The following is a 2,933-nucleotide window of genomic DNA, read 5'->3' as shown; positions in this document are numbered from 1 at the left end:
AGTAGTGACAGAAGCAACCCACTCCGGTCCTTTTCCAGGATTCCTTCTGATCCAGGCGATCCAGTGGTTGCTGAATGTGAATCCAGAGGCTGTACAGGTTAATTTGTGGGATTCTCCTGGTCTTTTAACCACTGATTCAGACTCTGTCAGAGTCTGACCATCAACACCTGTGAAACAACACAGTCAAAAATCATAACTTTTGTAAAATGACTATTTCCTGTAGACAAATTATGTTCTGCCAACATTTTCTCACCCATAAAACAGACGATTAAAATGAGCAGTGCTGATCTGTGCTCCATCATGATCCAGTGTGTTTGTTGTTCTCTGACAATAGAACAAGAGATATAATTATGGCTGTAAGTTACAAAAGTTTTACATTGACTCCTCCTGCCTGGAAGGGAGGAACATAGACTTCATTATCAATACAGTATCATAGTCTGACTGGATTTATGTCATGCAGTTACACAGTTTCCTTTCTCTTTAAGTGTCAAAATGATTACATCACTAAAGAAAACAATAACTAAAATGACATGACCAGCAAATAAAGGAAACCCAAATTAAAAGAGACATATATAACAAAATGAACATATTTACAAACTATTGTGCAATCATCCCGCATTACAATATTTTTTGGACTATTAGTTGCATCAGTCAAAAATACGCCATAAAAGAGAAAAAAAGAGGTTTAAGTCATTCTGGACTATACATTGCATTCATTTAATTTAATTCAATTTAATTTATGCAATCCAAGACTAAAAACTGACATTTAATCTGGTAAGGCAATTTATTCAATGACACAGCTGCATCCACAGATGGCTGAATAACATGAAACGTACCCAGGAGGTTAAATGGGGTACATTTGCATAATAAGCCACCAACCTGGAAAGTTCTTGTCAGCCCTTTACACTGAAAGTTGGTAAAATTAAGCTGAAATTATATACTGACCGTAGCAGTGTTTTAATTAATAAATATATGCTAAAATCTTTTTATGCATAATTATTAGCCATTGTATTGTTATTTTTCTGTCTAAAAATAAATCTCAAAGTGTTTTGTGTCTTTATTTAAAAACAATTCATGCTAAATTGAAAACAGATCATCTTCTTCAGGCCAAAAAGCAAAAGTATTGATCTGATATTATGTGTATGATGAGAACTGAACAATGACCATCCATCAATAGCCTATATAATAATAAACACAGAGAGGATAAAGAATCACTTTACTCAATTAAGTCATTTTTAGTTGTTTCACACAAGAAATCTAGTCAGAAATAACAAAGAAAATAATTTAGTTTAGAGACGAACTTGTCGCAAAGCAAGAAATCCATGCAAGTGCCAACAAATTTCAGTTTGATTGAAAACCTGAGAGAGATAAACTATAGACAGATAAGCTAACCATGGATAGAATACTTGGTAAACACCAAACAAAATCATAGAATAAACGTACATATAGTAAGAAGCAAAGATATTTTACATACATTTTATTTAAAAATTAGGCCATTGCTGGGAAAAAAAACAAAAAAACTTTTCACTAGTTATTCTGAGGTCATAAAACTACTTCTGATTCTAAAACCATCTGTGATCTAAATGCAATGTTAACAGGTAAACATTAACCAGAGTTCTTACTGTCAGTATTTTCTGGTTAGTTTTGAACAGTTTTTGAAGAGCTCAACCAATTTTTACAAAAAAAGTTCAAATGGAAAATATATATTTTGTAGAGGTGTAACAGTACATTGATCTACATCAATTTATCAATTTGATGTTTAAAGATCCAGTTACATCAATGCAAAATGAAAATATCAAGCCATGTTGTCATTTTTAGGATGCACCTTTATTTTGAAATTTGGGAATGGGACTACAGAGAACAGGTGATCTATTATTATTATTATTATTATTATTATTATTATTATTATTATTATTATTATTATTATTATTATTAGGCGCCTGCCATAGCATTTGCAATGAGGAGGCAGTGCTGTGCGAAGCACAGCACTGCCTCCAATGCAAATGCATGGAGGCACCTATTACTATGCACCTCTAAACGCGTCTCTTTATTAATATTCTTTACTTCTTCTTCCGTCACGATTAATGCGGCCCGAACTGTAGCGTGCACCCCCACAACATAGGTATCAAAACCTGCGGCTCGATTACGAGATGTGTGCTACTACTTTAATTGGGATTTCGAGTTACCATGGCAACAAAATTAGCGAAAAACCACCCCCAAAAAACCCCATAGGAATGAATGGAGTCGGGTAGAAAGAAAGCCTAAAAAAAGCCTCCAAATGACCATTTTCAACGCTGTACTGTGTCGTCATGCTTTCACCTACGAACACCGTTTAACTTCCAGTTTGTAGATATATCTGTGACCTACTCAGAAGTGAAAACGGGATGTGGATATCTTTTATCGTCTCTTCACAGTTACTCCTCAAATCTCATGTCCAAAAATCAGCGAAATCATCGTTTATAATGAAAGTCAATGACGGAATTCTCCAACCGCTAGAGTGGGCCACTCTAGCTTTTTTAAAGATTTCAAAACTCCGAACAACTTGACCTTACTCGCTCAATTTTCGCTCTACGCAGACAAATTATACATGAAAACGTAGGTATTTTTGTCAGGATTCGGGAAATGTAACCCTCATTTGTGTGGCTTTTATAGATTTTTCGCAAATCACCTCAGACCGACACAAACCCGAAACCTCCCCCATTCATTTCCTATGGAGCGGTTTTGAAAAATGACGTCTAAAAATCCAAAACATCACATGTTTTCGCATCGTCGCTACTCCTAAACCGTTTTATGTACAGACATGAGACTTTCACACATGAATGTCCCAACCCTTCTGGCACTCACAAAAAAGGAATTTTGTGGATAACTGTTACGGTTTTTCCGCAGGAACAATTTGTTCGGGAGTAGCGAATGTGCAAAATCCTAAAAAAACT

Source organism: Fundulus heteroclitus, unplaced genomic scaffold, assembly GCF_011125445.2.
Source record: "Fundulus heteroclitus isolate FHET01 unplaced genomic scaffold, MU-UCD_Fhet_4.1 scaffold_95, whole genome shotgun sequence".
Lineage (NCBI taxonomy): Eukaryota > Metazoa > Chordata > Actinopteri > Cyprinodontiformes > Fundulidae > Fundulus > Fundulus heteroclitus.
This window is presented reverse-complemented; position numbering follows the sequence as displayed.